At 44.7% G+C, this 22,905-nt stretch overlaps 1 protein-coding gene and 1 long non-coding RNA gene across 3 annotated transcripts in view; one reads left to right on the forward strand and one right to left on the reverse strand.

Annotated features, from left to right (window-relative positions):
* Window positions 1-22,905, forward strand: part of PRKD1 (protein kinase D1) — a 310,871-nt gene that overhangs the window by 28,592 nt on the left and 259,374 nt on the right. The window lies entirely within an intron of this gene.
* LOC115650024 lies at window positions 695-20,250 on the reverse strand. Its single transcript, XR_003999981.1, has 3 exons — window positions 20,236-20,250; window positions 14,716-14,720; window positions 695-830 (listed from the first exon to the last, which is right to left on the reverse strand). It is a non-coding gene; the product is annotated as an uncharacterized LOC115650024 (long non-coding RNA).

Below are 22,905 nucleotides of genomic sequence, written 5' to 3' on the forward strand. Positions count from 1 at the left end.
GTATGTGTTTTTTTTTATTTTTGTTTTTTTCAATTCATTGGCATCCTCTGTCTTCTTGTAACAAAGTCTCCAGAAATCCTAAGTTAAGGTCTTGGCGTTAGTCTCTCCATAATGGCTATAGCTTGTAGTTGCAGGTAATTTAAGGAAGCATGGCATGGCATGGCATTCACATATCTATTCCACTTCCCCTACTAATGAGCTGTTTCTTCTAGTATCTCTAGACAAAGACTGTCTTATGTAAATAAGTTCATCTTTCTTGTTCTTTTCCATGGCATCCTGATACATTGGTATCTTGACATATTGCCTCCAGTGTTTAGTTCTTGAGACATAGCTCTGGTTGTTCCTTCTGGCTCCCTTTATCGGGGAGACTATCTGTGTAGAAAACCTTGTAATGTCTTCTTAGGAAGCATAATAACAAATTTAATGGAGATAAGACTATGTAAAGACATAGATGAACATCACAATAAGCAAGACTTATTAGATCATTATACTGAATTTTCTCTTAAGCCCAAACACTTAAGCTTAAATATTAAATTATAAGTATGTGAGTAGCTCTACTGAAATCAAAACATACCAACACAGCAGGGTGCCAGTGATCAATGGTACTACTCACTTGCTTAAATTTATGTCTGAGAGTGTTTACGGGAATGGGGCCTTAGTTCCTTGCTAGTGGCTGATAATGCTACCGTGACCATCTTGGCTAATAGCCATTGATGGACCTATCCTCCATGAACTTATCATGTTCTTTTTTGAAATCCATTATAGTTTTGTCCATCACAACATCCCCGGGCAATGAGTTCCATGTGCTGACAGTGTGTTGTGTGAAGAACCTGCTGCCTGTTAATTTCATGAGGTGATCCTTGGTTCTCTTGTTATGTGAAGGGGTAAAAAACTCTTCTTCTCCACACAAAATTTCATAGACCTCTATCAAATCTCCTCTTCATCGTCTTTTTTCCTAGCTGAAAAGTCCCAGTTTTTAAATCTGTTCTCATATGGAAGCTGTTCCCATACCCTTAATCATTTTTGTTGCCCTTCTCTTTCACGATAAAGAGATTGCACTACAGTACTTGTATTAGGTGAATTGAAAAATACTGTTTATTTTGTTTTTTTACAGTGCAAATATTTGTAATAAAAATAAATATAAAGTGAGCACTATACACTTTGTATTCAGTGTTGAAATCTGTATAGAAAACATCCAATTTTTTAAAAATAAATGGTATTCTATTATTGTTTAACAGTGTGATTAATTGTACGCTTAATCCTGATTAATTTTTTAATCGCTTGACAGCCACAGTACTATGTAGTTACACAACAGACATACTAAATGCCTAGTGTATAGGAAAAATCCATATTAAAATTCAGAAAAAAATATCTGGCATGTGAGCAATATGTTGATGGACACTTCTGAATTCAGTCATAAAGTTTAGCAGAACTGTTTTTAAACTTTAGGAATAAAATCAGTTTTTTTTTATTAAGACATTGTATACTGGCTTTCCTTCCACAATGTATTCTGACAATAATTTCCTGGAAAATCAGATTTTTATAGTGGAAATGTTGGCAGATTTTTTACTTCAGCACAGTAACCAGAGCATCCCAAATTTTATCGAAAGTTCCTGACAGCGAGTGGATATTCAATCTTAAAGGTCCAATTTTGCTTCCTACCGTTTCATCCCAAGGTATTGTTATAGCACTAATGTTTTGTAAAATAATCTGAGTAGGTGAGTACTTCAGCTGTCAAGTAATTGGTTTTCTGCCGTGAAATATACTAAAACAGTGAGTACTGAGGATAGTATGTTGTATGTATGGTGGGATGGGGGCAATAAGTGTAGGACAGTTAATGGAAATGAGCCAAAGTTCTCCATGTGCATGGAGCTATGTTCAGTGTAGCTGCAATAACAAAAACCAGACATACAAAGTATATTTTCTGAAGTGCTAGACTCCTTTCCTCTGATATGTAACATAAATATTTTATACACAGAGTAAATCTAGGGAGAATTTGCAAAATATGGCCTCTAAAGGTCACTTATTTTTTTAAAAGGTAGGGAGTTATTGTGGGTGAATTTTTTGAGTAGTCAGTAAAAATAACTAGTTCTTTTTCAAGTGCTTGCTCATGTCCATTCCATATTAGGTGTGTGTGCTTGCCATATGCACCGGTGCTGGAAGTTTTTCCCTTAGCAGTATCCGTTGGGGACCAGCTCTGGCACCCTCTGGAGTGGTGACCGCATAGCATGATTTAAGGTTTTCCCCCCACCCTCAGTTCCTTGCCACTAGTGATGGTGCTGGAACTTCTTCAGCTAGCGTTGTTTCGTTCTCAGTTCTTGTGAACTTTGAAAACCTGTAATATATAGTTAATAGTTCTACAGTAGTAGAAAACCTGTATATAGTTAGTAGTTCTTAGTTACCCTTAGTGGTAGTTCTCAACTTTTCATTAGTCCCGAACGGGACTCGGCTGGGGGATAGGGCATGCCCACGCTAGAAGCCCTGCGATCGCTGCAAATGGCCTGTGCCCGTCAATGATCCACATACCACCTGCCTAAGGTGCATAGGTGAAGGGCACATAAGTGACAAGTGCCATATCTGCAAGTCCTTCACACCTAGGACAAAGAAGGAGCACGATATCCATCTGAAAACGCTCCTAATGGAGTTGCCACTCACTCCGGCACCGGAGCAATGGTTTGACTCTGCACTGAGCAGTGCGGCCGCTGTGCACAGTGCTCCGCCGGCGCTGTCCATGAGTGGGCACCGGTCCCCTTCCACAGCTCTGGTGAAGAAGCCAAAAAAGATGGAGAGGGGATGATCTCTTACCTCCCATAAGAAAAAGGAGAGGACGGTGGGTGAGCCACTACCCGTGCCAGGCAGCTCAACGCCCCCATTGGGAACTTGGGCCCCAGCTCAGGTTGAGTGGTGCAGCCCATCCCATATTTCACCTGTGACCTTGGATAGCGGTGCAGGCCCAGGCCAGCTTCAGGTGCCATAAACTCCTGAAGCCCTTCAAGCAGCTCAGGAGATCCTTACCTTCCTGGTGTCACCCACACCGGCTCCAGTGGTACCTCGGTGTTGGGGAAAACCCACATTGGGACCTATACATGTGTCCCCACCTCAGTGGCACCGTTCCCCATCGAGAGAGACGTCTCACCATCGCTCGGCCGCGCGAAGCCATCACACCTCAAGGCTAGAAAGGCAGGCTCAGCTGAGCCCTCTTTGATCGCCGCACTGGGTGCACTGATCAAAGGACTTGAGGTGTACCTTAGTGGATTGGCACAGACCCTCTTGGGCACGCGTCACCTGGCAAGAACTTGGGACCAGCCCCGACCATCTCCAAGGGCCCGGTACCAATCCCAGGACTGATGGGACATCAGAGACCACCAATGGCAGGGCCATCATCGCCAGTCTCCAAGAAGATCGCCCTACTCAGGACAATCTTCCCAGCAACCGGCCTGTAGTAGCTCCCGGTCCCATCTGATGTCCCAGTATCGGTCAAGTAGCATGAGGTGTGGATCACCGGATATCCGACTCAGATCCGCTGAATGCCGTCGGTTCCTGAGAGCCCGACCAAGACAATTTCACTTGTACAAGTTGGCTTCGGGATGCAGTGACCGACACTGGTTGGACAAGAGCCACCGCTCAGCCCGATCCTGGTTGCCCAGTACTGACTGCTCTACTGGTAGTTCTGGCTCCTAACGATGGGACAAACCCCGGTACTGGCAGTGCCGACTACGTTATCAGCACCAAAACCTGCCTCATAGCCCCAAGGGCAGTGGCCTGGGGGCTCACCCTGGGTATTCACCCAACCTTCCTAGGCTGCCTGATGGGTGTCGGGAGCCTCGGAGAGGTCAGTGGCCTCGGTATCCTGTCCCCCTCCGGTGGTCAAGGCTTCGAGAAGTAAGACCCCGCAGGTCCAGGAGGATCTAGGAGAGAAAGCTGCTGGAACACCAATGGATGTGGAGATTCCTGTGGCACCGGAATTAGTCTTGTCTGGTGATGATGAGGACATCACGGGGCCCCTTCACTCAGTTCCTCAGGAGGCACACCAGGAACTTTTGAAGAGGGTCGATTTTAACCTGGGGCTTCAGGCAGAGGAATTGGAAGAGCCCTCGGACTATGTTTGATGTCTTCTGGTCCTGGGCTCCCGCCAGGGTGGCCCTACCTCTTCATGAAGGGGTCTCCAAAATCACTAATGCCCTGTGGCAGACCCGTTTTCCCCTGGCTTCTATCTCTAAAATGGCCAAATGTAAGTACTTTGTGCCAACCAAAGGGCATGAGTACCTATACTCTCACCCATCCCCTAATTCCCTTGTGGTCGAGGCAGTTAACCACAAGGAGAGGTGGGGACAATGTGAGGCCACCCCCAAAAATAAAGACTCGAGGAGGCTGGATCTTTTCAGACATAAAGTTTATTTGCCTTCCAGACTTCAGCTGAGAGTAGCCAACCACCAAGCCCTCCTTAGCCTATATGACTTCAATATGTGGCAAGCAATGGCCAAGTTCAAAGGGTCGCTCCCTGAGGCTTCCAAAAAGGAATTCAGAGTGATCCTCGATGAGGGCACAACTGCGGCCAGGGTGGCCCTCCAGGGGGCATCAGATGCTGTTGATGCTGCCGCCAGCACTATGGCTTCCACTATCTCCATGTGGCGAGTCCCTTGGCTGCTCCTCTCTGGGTTGTCAACTGAGGCTTAGCAGTCATTGCAGGACTTACCCTTAAACAGTGGGGCCCTATTTGTGGAGCAAACAGACAGCAAGTTGCATGGCCCCAAGGACTCCCGCACCACCCTGAAAACCGTGAGTCTTGACGTCCCAGCCCCAGCACATAAGCAGGTCAAACTGCAGCAGCCTCAGGGCTAGAGGAGCCAGCCTCAGCAGGTCCAGCCCTATAAATGAGCCAAGGGTTACAAGTGCCACCCAAGCCCACCCGCCTTCACCCTCTGCCCAGTCGGTCTTGACCCGTAATTAGAAGGGGGCCAAATGGTTGTTTTGAGGGTGCACCTGAGGGCAACCTACCAGACTATTCCCCTAGTGTTCGCCGACTGCCTTTCCCCTTTCCTCAGCACAGTGGAACGGGGTTATACCCTCCAGTTCCTTTCTACCCCCTCTTCCTACCCACCTTCCTTGTCCCTCTTCAGGGATTCCTCTCACGACAGTCTCCTCACGCAGGAGGTAAAGGGGTTACTACAGCTGAGTATGGTGGAAGAAGTTCTTGAGTACAGGAACCAGGGGTTCTATTCCCGGTACTTTTTAGTCTCAAAGGGCAGTCTGTGGTCCATTCTGGACCTATGAGACCTCAACGAGTACCTACAGAAGCTAAAGGTCCGCATGGTCTCTGTGGCTTCTATTATCCCCTCCCTTGATCGGGGAGACTGGTATGCTGCCCTCGACTTGAAGAACGCATACTTCCACATAGCGATCTTCCAAGGACACAGATGCTACCTCCGGTTTACGGTGGGACCCCTCCATTAACAGTTTACAGTCCTCTGGTTTGGCCTGGCAACAGCACTGAGGGTATTACTAAGTGCATGTTGGTGGTATTGGGTTGCTTCAGGCGCCAGGGTGTCCAGATTATCCATACCTCGACGAATGGCTCGTCAAGCATGGCTCCAGGTCTCAAGTCTGAAGGGACATTGTGGTGCTTCAAGCCACGTGCTGCTCTCTTGGCTTACTGGTGAATGACAAAAAGTCTACGTTAGTGCCAATGCAGAGGATGAAGTTCATCAGAGCAGTCCTTGACTCTACTTGTGCCAGGGCATTACTGCCACTGGAAAGGTTCCGCACGGTGGCGAACCTCATTGCGGAAGTCTCTGCATTCCCTCTGACTACAGCCAGGGTCTGTCTGTGCCTGCTGGGTCACATGCACTTATGTGGTCTGCCATGCCAGACTCCGGATATGGCCCCTGCAACAATGGCTGGTGATGGTCTCTTCCCAGTCCCGAGACCCCGTGAATAAGATCATTACTATTCCCCAAGTGATAGTTACCTCGCTGAGATGGTGGACTGACCACAGTACAGTCCTGGAAGGGGTTCCGTTCGACAACCCTCTTTACTTCATCGAGTTGATATCAGACACCTTGGACATCAGCTGGGTGCACATCTCAGCAGCCTTCAGACAGGGGATGTGGTCCCCAGAGTAGGCGTGGTTACACACAAATGTCAAAGAGCTCTGAGCAGTCCGGCTGGCATGCAGAGTCGTCTTGCTGCACCAGTTGGGCAAAGTGGTATGAGTCCTGATGGACAGCACAGCCTTGATGCCCTACATCAACAAGCAAGGAGGAGTGTGCTCGTCGGCTCTCTGTCAGGAGGCACTCCGTCTGTGGGACTTCTGCATCATAAAATCCACCTGGAAGTTTGTCACCATCCTGGCATTGGGAATAGGCTGGTAGACCAGCTCACCAGGGACTTCTCCTCTCACCACGGTCTCGCATGATATTCTTATCAATAAACTAGGCAAATACAACTTAGATGGGGCTACTAGAAAGTGGGTGCATAATTGGCTGGATAACTGTACTCAGAGAGTATTAATTAATGGTTTCCAATCTTGCTGGAAAGGTATAACAAGTGGGGTTCAGCAGGGGTCTGTGTTGGGATTGGCTCTGTTTAATATCTTCATCAACGACTTAGATGTTGGCATAGAAAGTACGCTTATTAAGTTTGCAGATGATACCAAACTGGGAGGGATTGCAACTGCTTTGGAGGATAAGGTCATAATTCAAAATGATCTGGACAATTTGGAGAAATGGTCTGAGGTAAACAAGATGATGTTTAATAAAGACAAATGCAAAGTGCTCCACTGAGGAAGGAATAATCAGTTTCACACATACAGAATGGAAAGAAACTGTCTAGGAAGGAGTACGGCAGAAAGGGATCTAGGGGTTATAGTGGACCACAAGCTAAATATGAGTCAACAGTGTGATGCTGTTGCAAAAAAAGCAAACGTGCTTCTGGGAGGCATTAACAGGTGTGTTGTGAGCAAGACATGAGAAGTCATTCTTCTGCTCTACTCTGCGCTGGTTAGGCCTCAACTGGAGTATTGTGTCCAGTTCTGGGCACCGCATTTCAAGAAAGGTATGGAGAAATTGGAGAGGGTCCAGAGAAGAGCAACAAGAATGATGAAAGGTCTAGAGAACATGAAGGAAGGCTGAAGGAATTGGGTTTGTTTAGTTTGGAAAAGAGAAGACTGAGAGGGGACATGATAGCAGTTTTCAGGTATCTAAAAGGGTGTCATCAGGAGGAGGGAGAAAACTTGTTCATTTTAGCTTCTAATGATAGAACAAAAAGCAATGGGCTTTAAGTGCAGCAAGGGAGGTTTAGGTGGACATTAGGAAAAAGTTCCTAACTGTCAAAGTGGTTAAACACTGGAATAAATTGCCTAGGGATGTTGCTGAATCTCCATCTCTGGAGATATTTAAGAGTAGTTTAGATAAATGTCTATCAGGGATGGTCTAGACGGTATTTGGTCCTGCCATGAGGGCAGGGGACTGGACTCGATGACCTCTTGAGGTCGCTTCCAGCCCTACAATCTATGAATCTATGAAACCACGAGTGGTCGCTCCATACAGAGGTAGCCTGCATGACTTTCCAAAGGTGGGGGACTCTCCAAGTGGACCTGTTCACTACAAGACAGAACAGGAAATGCCACTGGTTTTGTTCTTGACAGGGTCTCCGATGCCTTCGTCTTGTCGTGGTCAGAGAGCCTGATGTATATGTTCCCTCTGATTCCACTCATCAGTAGGGCTCTGGCAAAGATCAGGAGAGACCAGGCGTGGGTTATCATTATCGTCCCGGTGTGGCCGTACCAGCATTGGTTCGGCACACTCATGAGCCTATTAGCGACCACTCTCTGGCCCCTTCCCAACCGACTGGACCTGCTGTTGCAAGACCATGGTCAGCTCTTACACCCCAACCTCAGGTCCCTCCACCTCTTGACATGGATGCTGCGTGGCTGAACCTGGAGGAGAAAACCTGTTCAGAAGGAGTCCAGCGAGTCCTCCTGGAAAGTAGGAAGCCCTCAATTAGACTGACTTACGTGGCCAAGTCGATGAGGTTTTCCAGCTGAGCTTCTGAACAGGGTGTCTCTCCCTTGCGTTCCACCATACAGGCTGTCATGGACTGCCTACTCCATTTGAGGAACAAGGGCCTGGTGCACTCTTCCATTAGAGTGCATCTTGTGGCCATCTCCTCTTTTCACCTACCGATCCAAGCTCAGATGGTGTTCTCCAATGACATGATGGTCAGATTCTTGAGAGGGCTGGAGAGACTCTTCCTACAGATGCAGGTTCCATCCCGCAGTGGGATCTTAAATTGGTCCTCTCTAGGCTCACTGGTCCACCCTTTGCACTGCTGGGTTCCTGCTCCCTTTCCCATCTGTCATGGAAGGTCACGTTCCTGGTGGTGGTGACGTTAGTGAGATGGGTCTCAGAAATTAAAGCCTTGACCTCAGAACTGCCATACACGGTCTTCTACAAAGATAAGGTTCAGTTGTGGCTCCACCTGGTCTTCTTGCCAAAGGTGGTCTCCACCTTCCATGTGAACCAGGACATCTTCCTCCCAGTGTTCTGTCCCAGACCATCCAAGGCCAGTGAGGAGAGGCGTCTTCATGCCCTGGACAGCCAGAGGGCCTTGGCTTTTTACTTAGAATTTATCAAGCCTTTCCGTAAATTGACTCAACTCTTCATCATTATACTGGATAGGATGAAGGGTCTTCCGGTGTCCTTGTAGAGGATTTCCAGTTGAATCATCTTGTGCATAAGGACTTGTTACAACCTGGCGGGGGTTCCACTGCTGCCAATCATCAGAGCCCACTTGACGAGAGCGCAGGCATCTTCGATGGCCTTCCTGGTGCACATACCTATCCAGGACATCTGTAGAGCTGCAATGTGGTTCTCTGTCCTCATGTTTACTGCTCATTATGCCATCACTCAGCACGCCAGAGACGACGCTGGATTCGGCAAAGCTGTGTTGCACTCTACATGTCCATGAACTCCTACCCACTTGAGGGTAGTGGGGGGAGCTGGTGGCGTTCCTTATACCGCGCCATGTAGGCACCACTCCAGAGAGCGCCAGAGCTGATTCCCTACAGATACTACTAAGGGAAAAACTTCTGGCACTGGTGCATGTGGTGAGCACATACACCTAATATGGAATGGAGATGAGCAACACAACTTGAAGAACACCAGTTACGGAAAAGGTAACTATATTTTCTGATACCAAATGACACATTCTGATTGATATCTAAAGTAAATGTCTCCATAAACAAGTGCAAATAAATTATATAAACCTGCTAAAAGAAAGAAATTTACAATAACATCCAACTGTCTCCATCAGTTTGCATTATTACATTGAGACAGCAAAGTAAATAATTGCCATTATGGGTACTGTATCATATTAGCTGATTTCTTAAACAGCTTTGTTCTAAATATTCTTTCCTGTTGGCTTTGAATTTCTCTTAGACCTGTTGTAATAAATATTTTCATATATTTTTGTCCATATTAAAACCATTTAGCAACTGCCTTCTTGTGGATTTTCACCCACATCAGATAAGTTTTAACCCCCAGTGCCCATAGATCTCTAGTCTTGATACCTTTTTCAAGGTTCTGTGTCCTCTTGCTCTTCTGTTATGAGGAAGAGTAAGTAGGACTGCCCAATTTATCTTTACTATACATTTTCCTTATTTCTGTACTCTTGTTATCTCATCATGTTATATCTTACTTGTCACTTCTCTAAACTAAAAAACCCTCATCTGTTTAATCTCATATGGAATCCTGTACATACCTTAATAATTTTTATTGTCCTTCTTTGGGCTTTTTTCATCTACATCCTTTTTGAAACAGGTGTGTAACATTACGTTAAAGTGAAGGAGGGTCGCAGAGTACCATATTCAGAGGCCTGATATCAAGCTCTCCAAATACACCTCTACCTCGATATAACACGACCTGATATAACACGAATTCGGATATAATGCAGTAAAGCAGTGCTCCGAACGGGCGGGGCTACTCACTCTGGCGGATCAAAGCAAGTTCGATATAACGCGCTTTCACCTATAACACAGTAAGATTTTTTTGGCTCCTGAGGACAGTGTTATATCAAGGTAGAGGTGTATGTATGTAGGCAACATGACTATCATGGATAGTTATAGACCCCCACCCCAACTGTAGCATCTGTGTGATTCACAATTTTTAATGTATTTATCCTCCCAACACCTGTGTGAGGAAGTTTTATTGTCCCCATTTTACAGAAGGGAATTAAGACAAAGAGAGTAAGTATATGTGTAAATTGCAGTAAAAGATCAGGTCAACTGACTCAGGCCCTCAGGGTTCAGGCTGTAAAATTCCAGGCTGCGGCTGGAGCTTGAATGTCTACACTGCAATTTTTAGCCCCACAGTCCAAGCCCTGTGAGCTCAAGTTAGCTGACCCAGGCTCTGAGGGCTTGTCTACATCAGAAAGTTGCAGCGCTGGTGAGGGAGTTACAGCGCTGCAACTTAGGAGGTGTACACATCTGCAGGGCACCACCAGCGCTGCAACTCCCTGTCTGCAGCGCTGGCCGTACTCCCGTTTTGTCTCGGGTGTAGAGGATCCAGCGCTGGTGATCCAGCGCTGGTAATCAAGTATAGACACTTACCAGCGCTTTTCTTGACCTCCGTGGAATAAGCAGGTATCCCAGCATACCTGAGGAAGCGTCTGGTAATCAAACTGGTCTCCTTCCCCAGCTTGCTCTCGCGTTCCCCGAACCCCGAGCAAGCAGGTCTCCTTCCCTGAGGTTTGCTGGGTGGTTCCGGGAACGCGAGAGCAAACCGCGGTGAAGCTGGTCTCCTTCCCCGGTTTGCTCTCGCGTTCCCCGAACAAGCAGGTCTCCTTCCCTACGGTTTGCAGGGTGGTTCGGGGAACGCGAGAGCAAACCGCGGCGAAGCTGGTCTCCTTTCCCGGTTTGCTCTCTCGTTCCCCGAACCCCCGAGCAAGCAGGTCTCCTTCCCTGCGGTTTGCAGGGTGGTTCGGGGAACGCGAGAGCAAACCGCGGCGAAGCTGGTCTCCTTCCCCAGCTTGCTCTCTCGTTCCCCGAACCCCCGAGCAAGCAGGTCTCCTTCCCTGCGGTTTGCAGGGTGGTTCGGGGAACGCGAGAGCAAACCGCGGCGAAGCTGGTCTCCTTTCCCGGTTTGCTCTCTCGTTCCCCGAACCCCCGAGCAAGCAGGTCTCCTTCCCTGCGGTTTGCAGGGTGGTTCGTGGAACGCGAGAGCAAACCGCGGCGAAGCTGGTCTCCTTTCCCGGTTTGCTCTCTCGTTCCCCGAACCCCCGAGCAAGCAGGTCTCCTTCCCTGCGGTTTGCAGGGTGGTTCGGGGAACGCGAGAGCAAACCGCGGCGAAGCTGGTCTCCTTTCCCGGTTTGCTCTCGCGTTCCCCGAACCCCCCTTGAAGCCGCCCAACAGCGCTGCAGTGTGGCCACATCTAACACCACTTGCAGCGCTGGTTGTTGTAAGTGTGGCCACTCTGCAGCGCTGGCCCTATACAGCTGTACTAATACAGCTGTAACAACCAGCGCTGCAAAATTTTAGATGTAGACATGGCCTGAGACTCAGTGCTGTTGGATGTTTTATCACTCACTGTGTAGAGGTACCCTGAGGTCATGCAGGTAGTTTGTGGAGCATCTAGAATTTGAATCTGGGTCTCAGAGTCCCAGGCTCACTGCCTGACCAGTAGATCATCGTTACATGATTTATCCTCCTATCAACCTAGTTGAGCATCTCTAACAGGCTTTGCACACAGTAAAATCCTGCATTTATTTTCATTTCGTTGCTGTTTCACAAGTGTACTTTCACTTGCAGGTAGTTAATTTGCAGTATTTCAGGGGCCAGCACACATGTGAGCCATCTCAAGAAGATGGCATAATGGAACTGGCATGCAGCGAACAGTTGACATCAGACTTAAGTTATTTGTGGGCTCCAAGTTTGGCATATTACTTACTGGAAAATTATGCTATCAAGTGCCATCTGCAGCTACCAAATGTGCCATTGGGAGGTGTGCAAGCTTCTTTCCAGAAAAATGCTTGATGCCTAATGCCAATCATTTCTTATAAAGTGTCAGTTCATTGATTTTAATAAGTAAGAGCAGGTACGTTCTCCTATTCTTCTACATTAATGCAGACCCTAAGGTAATACTTCCAAACATGTGGCAGGTAAAACACAGTGAATTTGAATCTCTTATAATCCTTTTTCATTTTTTTTGCCTTCGTAAATTGTTCTAGTATATGCAAATAGTTAGATAATTCTTAAGAAGTTAGAAGAAGTAGCTAAGAATATTACTTCACACTACCTTAGATTCCTTGGCTGATGAAGCTCATGTTGTATGAATAGAATTGAAAAGAATTATGTCAGCAGTTGTTGCACAAAATGTAGATGCAGTGGTGGCTTGCTGAATCTGCTTTGGGAACTTTCTCCTTAATTTGCCATTTTAAAGGTTATACTGAAACATAAGTTAGCAAACTTTAAATCCGTCCTTTTGTCATGAAAGAGAAGTAAACACCAGTAGCTCTGCCTTTCCTTCAGGATTCAGTAACCTTCCTGTGCCTGCTTCAATTCCAAAAATTTAGTCAGTTTAGCCATTCACTACAGCAAGTTAAAAAATGTAGTGGCTTTTTCCTCTTTCAATATTTTACACATTCTGTGCCTGAATGGCTGCCTTGCACTAAATTAGAAGGCAGCATCCTCTTAATTCAGCACAATTTTTCAGTTTCTCTCAAAGTATGGGTATAGGTAGGATATTATTTATGTAAGGCCTTTCTGCACTAGGAAATTGACCAGTTGGAGACAATAGTTGTGAGCTGTGAGCTCCATGAAGTGATGCTGAAATGGTTTAACTCTGAGCCTAAACCAGATAAATAGGGCATGCAGGCTTCACAGTGATAGACCTGTTATAATAACGTGACTTGAACAGAAACAACTTTGAGCACTATTGTGGGTGGAGCTAGGATTCAAGAAAACTTTTGTAACAGTTCTGAAAATGTTTTTGATCTGTTCATGCTAGTACTGAAACTTTTTTTTTTTCAGTTGTCAACAGCAAGTTTCATAGCATATACAGAGTCATTGGTGAACATTTTCAGAGGTTTAAAAAACAGTTTTCTAATGTAACATGTCTTGAAAATATATTTTTTCCTATGGCAAAGATCTAAAACTAGGTGAGGGGATTCTCGTTATGGAATAACAATACAAACAGGAATGCAGTTCTCTATATCCCTCAAGGTAGCACACGTGTAGGTTCCTTCAAGAGATTGCAGTGACATACATAACAAGTCTATAATCTCTGGATACTGGGGAAAGAGATACATTGCCTTATTTACAGTGTGGTTGTTGGTCTCATGATACTGGAGTGGTGGATGAGGTAATATTTTTTTATTGGACCAAATTCTGTTATGAAAGAGAGAAAACTCAGTGTGAGTTTGAAAGCATGTCTCTTTCACCAGTAGAAGTTGGGCCAATAAAATAGACTAGTTCACCCATCTTGTCTACCCTGCCATATTCTTAGTTTCCTGATATTTACAGGAATTTTAGACAGGGAGGGCACCAGGCACCAGGGCAGCAAGTGCGTGCTTGGGGCAGGAAGCCCTGGAGGGCGGTGTGCCAGTCGCCATGATGGCGGCAGGCAGGCAGGCTTTGGTGGAATGCCTGCAGGAGGTCCTCCGGTCCCACGGCTTTGGTGGCAATTCGGCGGCAGGTATGCCGAAGGCATGGGACTGGCAGATCATCCACAGAAATGCCACCGAATCCGTGTGACCAGTGGACCGCCCACATGCATGCTGCCAGAGGCTGCCTGACTGCCATGCTTGGGGCGGCAAAAAACATAGAGCTGCCCCTGATTTTAGAGCTTTTAAAAATTATCACATCAGATGACCTTTCTTTATACTTTGTATTCTGTGTTTGCTGCTGGCTGACCTGTTTTTTCTAATTAAGATGTGATAACTTCTAGAAATTTCTTTTATTTAACCGTAGAATAACAGGGCCTTCTTTTTACAACTTTCTTACTAAAGTAATCTTCAGAATCTTAATCTCCCAATATACAAGCAAATAGAGCACTGGACCGATATTCAGGAGACCTAGGTTCTGTTCCTGGCTCTGCAGCTAGTCTACTGGGTGACTTTGGGGAAGTCACTACCTATCCCTGTGCCTTGTTGCCTCCATCTGTAAAATGGGGATAATTATACTGAGTTCCTTTGTAAAGTGTTTTGAGATCTACTGATGAGAGCTAGGTATTATTGTACAGTTTACTCAGAAAGAGAATGACAGGTTTCAGAGTAGCAGCCGTGTTAGTCTGTAGCTGCAAAAAGAACTGGAATACTTGTGGCAACTTAGAAACTAACAAATTTATTTGAGCATAAGCTTTCATAGACTGCAGCCCACTTCTTCGGCTGCATCAAGAGAATGGTTTTTGTTCTCTTCATCATAATGTAATCTCTAGTAACTCTGAATTTGCTGGTTGTGCGGAAGTCAAGATATTTCTTAACATGGTAACATTGAAATAGTAGCTTTTGTTGCACAGTGCTAAGTAGAGAGATCATTGCAGGAAAGTATCATTATTGCTCCATGATTAGTAGCAAAAGTTAAAATGTAGGGCCTTCAATTAGTGCTAATGGAACATTCTGCTTTTACTCTGCCAGTGAATGTTCTAATGAGAAAGCAGGAACAAACCAGTTGTTTCTGGTTGATTTCAGTCTATGTCTTCATCTGCTGAATTATTGGCTCACTTCCTCTAAAATCTGTAGTGGTGTAGAAGAGCTTGCAGAGCCAAATTTTATAGCTAGAGCAAAATTATTTGTCTCTTCTTTCTAGAAACTTTATTTTATGGAGAAAAATAGGCATGATCATATTTCCATGTTGTTCATGTTTTCATTGCTCAGGCCAGATTTGTGTCCTGACAATGACAACTGTATGCTTACATCAGAGTCCATTAGCACTTATGAATGTAGGTCAGTTTTAGCCCAGCTATTAAAACTGAAAAACAACTTTGAGGGGTCATTGAAGTGTCTTCATGCTATAGTTTCTTTAGTAGTTGTACAGTTGTATCTTCTTTCTTAGATAAAAGGCCATTTTATTTTATTTCATTTCATTTTTAAATCTTGAAAATCCTCTTGGAGAGAATACAATTTATGGAATGATTAATTTTGTGAGAAAGTGGGCTGTTGGACGTGCTTGTAGGAGGTACTTACCAAAGAGATAATACCTGCCTGTCCCTTGGGCTAGAACACCACTTATGATATAATTGATCATAAGCTGAAAGACAAAAAGTCTTTTCCCAGGTTCAGAACTACTGAGGGCTGAACATGTTAGTACACACTGCCACATTTACTTAAAAACTAACTCTGAGTTTGAAGCCTGTATAATGGGCTTAAAAAGAAAGAAAGAAAAAAGGCCTAATTTGCTTCCTGAAGTAATTTCTCCATAATATGTTGGCATTCATTAACTAAATGCATATGTGGGGTAGAGGGGAGTTTGATTTGCAACAGGCTAGACATGAACTCACAAAAATATCCATAAATCTCAACAGCATGAGTTTCCACGTGAATATGCTTTTGTTTTGACTGCTTGGTATACACTGATTTACTCCATAGCAACTGTCAAATAGAAATGTTCTTCCAAAGGGATAGAAAGAAAAGGAAGACGTACAGTACAGTATGGAGATTGGAAATTTCTTACTTCATGGAGAAAATGATGCCTTCTTTTCATGAAAAAGCTCACACCTTTCATCATGAAAGAAAATATGCATAAGCAGCATCACCCACTTTTTTTTTTGATGGGTGGTTTCAAATATTAGATATGAAAGTCCAAATCAACATTTCTGAATCATGTTTATTCACTTTTATTTTTCTTGGTGGAAAAGTCAGCTCATCTAGGACCAAAACATTAACATGATATTTAAAATGAATAAAGTAATACCCAGACTATGTCCTGGTAAACATATACAGTAGTTCAGTGAGTCTCAAACTTTTTTTACTGGCAACCCCTTTCACATTGCAAGCCTCTGACTGTGATCCCCCTAATAAATTAAGCACCCTTTTAAATATATTTAATACCATGATAAATGCTGGAGGAAAAGTGGGGTTTGGGGTGCAGGTTGACAGCTCACGACCCCCCATGTAATGACCTCGCAACCCCTTGAGGAGTCCCAACCCCCAGTTTGAGAATCACTGCAATAGTTGATTCAGTTTAACTAAATTTTTTTGTAATACACATTTTAGTTAAACTGGTGCAAATGCCTGTGTGGATACACTTTATTTCAGTTTACAGATGGCTTATATTTATTTAACTTGCATCCGCAAAGATTCAGGAATTTCAGCAGCACCCAGACTAGGAAGCTTTTGGCAGGCTTATTTTCCAAGTAACTCATCAATGCAAGCTTCATTGTCTGAAAGACTCCATGACTATACTACTCTTCACAACTCTGAGGCCACTTCTTGACTCTTAACAGATGACACAGTGTTATTTTCAGGGTCTTAAAAATATAACATTGCAGAGGAGCAGGAATCTTTGTTTGCAGCTTATAGGGAAGTTGGCAGTTGCAAGAAAAAGTCTCAAAAATGCAAATTCCTTTGATTGCAGCTACAAGCTTTTTCATGGACAGATGAGTAGAATGATATTTCCCCACTCCCCCTTTTTAACTTGCCAACAAATGTTGACAAAATAAGCATTTGGCCATATGCTGAACAAATCAAATAGTTTCACGAATAATTTGATCTGTAGTTCCAAGGGACAAAACAATTCTAGTTCTTTGCAGGTGACCCAGTGAAGCAAAGGCTGAAGTTTAGGTAGAGTTGATGGTCATACATTAATTTGATCCTCTCCAATCTGTGTTTTGCTGAATGAAACTTAATAGATTTCTAAAAATTCCTGCTGAGTGACATATATTCAGACTTAAGAGAGCTGCTTTTTGTCTATGTTTAGGCCTGATCCTACACCCTTGAACGCAATGGGAGTTTTGCCATTAAGTTCAGTAAGCACAGGATCAAGGCCATGGTAAACATACCTAAGCTGTTATGATTCTTGAATAAATTACAGTTGCTTTCCAGACTCAAACTTCCATCCATTTCTTTTGTGGCTATCTAGGGGATGGAGCCTATTTTAGAAAGTGGTTCTCAGAGAAGCAGTACCAGTCTTCCCACTGTTACTTCTGCTTTCCAAACATATTTTGTTAAATAGGCATTTGTGAAGTATCATACCAAGTTTGTTTCACCTGCAGTAGCATGACTAATGTAACTAGAGTTGCCAACTTCCTAACTGCACAAAACTGAACACCCCTTCCCAGAGGCCACACCCTTGCCCTGCCCCTTCTCTGAGGCCCCGCCCCCTCCCTCCAACCCTCTCCTCCCTCCATTGCTCGCTGTCCCCCACCCTTTGCTGGGCTGAGGCGGGGGTTGGGGTGTGGGAGGTGGTGAGGGCTCCAGTTGGGGGTGCGGGCTCTGTGGTGGGGCCAGAAACGAGAGATTCAGGGTGCAGGACTCCAGGCTGGGGTAGCGGGTTTGGATGCAGGAGGGGGTGAGGGCTCCGGCTGGGGATGCGGGCTCTGGGGTGGGGTTGGGGATGAGGGATTTGCGGGGGGGATCTCCTGGCTCGTGCCAAGGGGTTTGGAGTGCGGGAACTGGTTCCGGCCTGGGGCAGGGGGTTGGGGTTCAGGAGGGGGTTCTGACCTGGAGCAGAGAGTTGGGGTGCGGGTTGGAGTGCGGGGTCTGGGAGGGAGTTAGGGTATGGGAGGGGGTGCAAGGGCTGGGCAGGGGGTTGGGGTGGGGGTGTGAGGCCTGGGAAGGAGTTACAGTTTGGGAGGAGGTTCTGACCTGGGCAGGGGGTTTGGGGTGCAGGCTCTGACCGGGCAACTTTACCTCAGGTGGCTTCCAGTTGGTGGTGCAGTATGGTTAAGACAGGCTCCCTGCCTGCCCTGGGTCTGTGCTGCTCCTGGAAGTGGTTGGCATGTCCAGCTCCTAGGCAGAGGCGCAGTCAGGCAGCTCTGCGTGTTGCACATGCCCTTGCCCACAGATGTTGCCATCGCAGCTCCCATTGGCCATGGTTCCTGGCCAGTGGGAGCTGCAGAGTCAGGGTCAGGGGCAGCACACGGAGTTTCCCTGTTTGCCCCTGCTGCACCTAGGGAGAGACATGCTAGCCACTGCCTTAGCCCTGCCTTACAACCAACTGGACTTTTAACAGCTACTCAGCAGTACTGATCAGCGCCACCAGGGTCCCTTTTTGACCAGGTGTTCCAGTTGAAACTGGATGCCTGGAAACCTTAGTGACAGCACATATCTTACTCTCCCAGGGACTAATTATAATTTGTGATACTAGATCTGGCCTTAACATTTTTGATACGCAGGCATGGCAGTTTTTGAACCCCAACTTCCAAATATAACTGACTCTTACCCAGTATGGTTGCACCTCTATGCACAGAGTTGCTTTTGAGATTTCACAGTTAGTGTGTGAATGTGGGAGTATCTCCAAATTTAGCTGACTCATTTATTTAAAATGTAATCAAGTCAGGGATATTCAGCTTGGCACCTGCCCAACTGTTTGTGCTGGGGTCTTTGCAAATTTGACACCTGAAGAAGAGCTCTGTGTAACCTTGAAAGCTTCTCTCTTTCACCAACAGAAGTTGATTCAATAAAAGATATTACCTTACTCACGTTGTCTCTCCACTATTTGGAAAAGGGTTTTAAGGGACAAGTGTCCAAATAAGGATGTTAGGCCCCACTATCCAGTGTAGGGAGTACATCTATAGCTGCAGACTTTCTTATCCCCATAGCCTAGCTTTTTTAGTGATACGTTCAATAGAGATAGAGAATATAGTACTACAGAACTTGTGTGCAAACATAAGAGTGGAATTTTTGCAGTTCTTGGTGACATTCCCATATTTAAGATAAGACACTCATTCTGAATTTATACCAAAAGAGGAACTGTATAGGTCAGGGGTGGGCAAACTATGGCCCGTGGGCCGGATCAGACCCCTCAGGGTTTTGGATCCGGCCCTCGGGATTGCCCGCTGCAGGCCCCACACCTTTCTCAGAAGCGGCCCTCTGGCAGTGGGGCAGAGGGCTCCACGTGCATTGCATTTGCTTCCAGGCACTGCGCCCAGCATCTCTCATTGGCCGGGACTGGGAAACCCTGGCCAATGGGAGCTTCGGGGGAGGAACCTGGAGGCACGGCAAGAGCAGTGCACACAGAGTCCTCCGCCGCCCCCTCCCCCAGGGGCTGCAGCGCTTTCTGGAGTGCCACGGGGCCGGGGCCAGGGCAGGCATGCAGGGAGCCTGCCCTGGCCCCAGTGCGTGCCGCTGCCATCCCGGAGCCGCTTTAGGTAAGCGGCGCCAGGCCGGAGCTTGAACCCCTCCTGCACCCTGTCCCCCAACTCCCTGCCCTGATCCCACTCCTGCACCCCAACCCCCTGCCCTGAGCCCCCTCCTGCAGTCTGCACCCCTACCCTAAGCCTGCTCCTGCACTCCGCACCCCTCCTGCACCCCAGCCCCCTCCCCTGAGCTCCCTGCTGTACCCTGCAGCCCTGTGCATTCCAACCTCCTGCCATGATCCCCCTGTCGTGCCCTGCACCCCTCCTGCACCCCAGCCCCCTGCCCTGAGCCCCCTCCTGCGCCCTGCACTCCCTCCTGTACCCCAACACCCTGCCCCAGCCCTTCATACAATTTCCCCACTCAGATGTGGCCCTCGGCCCAAAAAGTTTGCCCACCCCTGGTATAGATCCATACAGTTAGTGTGATATCTTATAGTAAACCCCTCAGAATCAAGATTGTAAATACTTAGCATGTAATCTTGACTTTCAGTGAAATGTTTATCAAAGCCAACTGTATGTGAAACCTCTGATGTGGCAAGAAGGTGTCCCCCAACCCCAGTTGCACTTCTATAAACTGCTCCAAGTGCCAATAACTGGTACAGCAGAAAACTACTGTTTCCTGACTGAAAACTGCTTTTGGTTATTTGTTTTATGCTTTCAGAAACAATGTCAGATATTATAAATACTTGTTCCCTGGCAGATTGGGTAACTGGGAATATGCCAAACAGGAAAAAAATGCAATATATAAGATCATTAGTTTCACATGAAGCTTCAAACACAGCAGCTCTTATAAACTATTATTCCATTTACAGATCTGGAAATTGACAATCCTGGCTCAGTGCTGCTTCTTAATTTGTGGGAAATAGTGTAAACACAGTACATGTTTATAGTACACAGGTAGAAACCACTGCTGTTGAAAAACTGCTTATTGTGCTTTGGGTGACACTAGTGTTTGTTTTAACTATTTTTCATCATTTATTCAAGATTTATATTTACAGGAAAAAGCTGAGAGGCACAAAACCACTAACACACACATAGAGTAAAGTCTAGGTAATCTTAGTTTACATTCAAATCTCAAAATGTTTAATTAAGGTTTTAACCCTAAATCAAAGTTAAGAGATGTTTGGATTCAGGATTCTGTTTTGGCTAGTATATAATTCTGAATTATGTTCAGGAACAATATTTTTATTATAGTCAAAGTATAAAGACACCTGTTGTTTTAAAGTTAAATTAAATAGCATAAGTTGTTTCTAAATTAAATAATATCCACAGAGATTTCTTATGTGGCTGTATTCTCAAAGCACAAAAGTTCTCACTGTTCTGTACCTCAGCTGGCATTCCTTAAGAATTTATGATGCCTTTGTATACTCAGTAAATATACTGAGAATGAAACTTGAAAAGTTGAAACTTTCTGAGTTGTTAAATTCATGTTTCTGCCATTCTTTCCACTATTAATCTAACACACACTAAAAAATGTACATTGTTTTGTGAGACTACCCTAACTGGCTAAATGTCAAAAAAAAATGAGCCCATTGTGTTATCTGAATTAAGTTTTTAAACCTGAGTCAACTAATGTTGGTTAAGTACAAGAATAGCCAGGGGCCATCCATGAGTTCTCTGATGTAAACATTTAAAACAAGTTGTATAATGTAGTTAGCCCCTTAACAGCTTTTGTAGGTTGGATTTTTTTTGTTAGAAAAAAAATTTTGCTCTTTATGAAATATGATGTTTACTCTGTATTGTCAACTTTGTGCCAACTTGCACTATTATTGTTAAAGAAGTAACTTTAAGAAGAAGCTGCAAAAACAGGAACATCATTTGTAAAGGATTATTTGCCTTTTCAGATGTGTCTCTCTCCCCACGCTGCCAGCGAAAAAAATAAAAGTAAATATATCTTGCCTACTCTTTACCTCTATTTATTTGCCAGTCTCTTTTCCCGACCTGCAGCATCACTTATGTCACAGAGCCCCAGAACCTGTTTAATATAGCTTCAGAATGCAGTGGATGGAAAATAATGTGCCTCAGCTGCCTTTGCGTCTGTCAATTACAAAATTAATGCCCAATGATCCTCTGAAAAACTTCATCACAATTTGTCTGGGGAAGGAGACAGAAATCTTCATGTAATCTGTTTATCTAAAGAGAAGAATATTCAAACATGTAAATGAAGAGGATTTAAGCCAGTATAATGTTCAGAAGTGCACAAAGTGCCATACTTTCAAAAAAGTGGCTTCCTCTCCTTTCTCCCACAGCTCATTCTCCAGTCTGGATTTTATTTTGATTTTTGATATGCCTTTGTGAAAATAGAGTAAGTCAGTTTACTACAAAATGAAATTAAAAAACATGAAGGCATTTTAGTGCTCTGTTCTGTGAGCATTCATGTCATTAACCTTATGCCTGTTCACGAGCTGAAAGTTAATCTTATTTGTGTTTGCAGAATGGAGGCCTTACATTGTGAATTTTCTTTTCTGCTCACTGTGCTAGAGTCTCATTTAAAGACATGAAAATTGGATGTATAGTCTGCTCACTTACCTTCCAGATCACTCCTAGTAGAAAACAAATGTAGCAGTTGATCTAAGTTTATATCAAGTTGTTAGTTGTTCTTACTACTTAGCAGTAAAGCTTACTTTATATTTTTAACATTCACCCATTAATTAACCCTTTTTCTGAAGACACCTAGCAGTACTACATTATGTGATTTGTTTGCAATGAGTATAAATATTTTTAGTTCCAGATAGAATATTTGATATTTGGGTATAGTGTATTGATTTTGAAGAGAAACATGGGGAATTAAGTGATTAAAATGAAAGTCCTATTTTAAAAAGCTATATGAAAAGCAACAATTGAATATTGCAAAACATTATGTGAATGTTTTATTTTGTAGTGAGTCATATGGGTTTTCACCTGCTCACTCACCTTTGTGTCATTGGGTTGTCATTGTCTCACCTAGTTTTGTGTGGAAGGTTTTGTGAACCTTAAGGAGATTTTCAGTAAATTTGGCTGAGTTTCCAGTGTGTAACCAAACCTGGCAGCATGTCAGTTTTGTATGTTTTTGGGGGGTTTGTTACAGTCTTATTTATTTATTTTTTAAATTTTTTTACAGCTCTTTTATTTTTATAGACTAATTGTTGGATTTACCAAACCTCTAAAACCCCCCCAAATACTTAAACTGAATAGTAGCTGAAAAGACAAATAATAATCCCAGAGAATAAATCAGTTTTTGTAGTCTGTTAATTTCCTAGCCACAGGAAGAACTCAAGTGTCAGCTTCTAACCCATCAATAATATTCCAAAGAGGGATTGCTAAGTAAACAAGATGCTAATTCTAGAACAATGCCTGCTCAGACAGCTTGATATCTGGCTCCTGAAATTGCCAAATGTGTCTCCTCAGTGGGCCTGAGAGTGCTACCCATAATGTCAGACAAGATATACAATCCAAGTGGAGCTATGAATTTTAGATTAAACATTTATGATATTTTCAAAGTCAAGTAAGGTTTGTAGGTTAAAGTTTGTTGTTAAAGCAGTGGAAAAGGAGATGCAATAGAACACCAGAGTTCTGAACACCAGAGTTACAAACTGACTGGTCAACTGCGCACAGTAGAGATGAGGGGGAAAAAAGT

Source organism: Gopherus evgoodei, chromosome 4, assembly GCF_007399415.2.
Source record: "Gopherus evgoodei ecotype Sinaloan lineage chromosome 4, rGopEvg1_v1.p, whole genome shotgun sequence".
NCBI classification, from domain to species: Eukaryota; Metazoa; Chordata; order Testudines; family Testudinidae; genus Gopherus; species Gopherus evgoodei.